This window comes from Oryzias melastigma, linkage group LG5, assembly GCF_002922805.2.
Source record: "Oryzias melastigma strain HK-1 linkage group LG5, ASM292280v2, whole genome shotgun sequence".
Classification (NCBI taxonomy): Eukaryota; Metazoa; Chordata; class Actinopteri; order Beloniformes; family Adrianichthyidae; genus Oryzias; species Oryzias melastigma.
Window position 1 is genome coordinate 10,765,545 of NC_050516.1, and position 424 is coordinate 10,765,968.

Sequence of the window (424 nt, forward strand, 5' to 3'; positions counted from 1 at the left end):
TGCAGTCGTCGATAAGCGGTAGAGAAAAATCCCAGAGGTCCTTGAATGGATCCTGGAGGAACTCTGAACATTTTGTACATTTCTTTTACTTAAATCGATTTAGTGACACATATTGTGTCCTATTAGTTATGTAATTGCACATCCAAAGTAACATAAAAAATACATTAGTATTAAGGTATAAAAAGGAGGAAACTAACCTAAACTTTATTAAAATGTAAACATTTTGACAGATTTGTGTGTGCCGTGTACCACGAGAAATAGACTGATTTAAATCTCATTTAAATTTAAATCAGAGCAAATTAAGTCACCTTTTCATACCATGACGTATACTTATCCATCCATCCATCCATCTTCTTGACCGCTTTGTCCCTTTCGGGGTCACGGGGGTGCCGGAGCCTATCCCGGCTACTGATGGGCGAAGGCG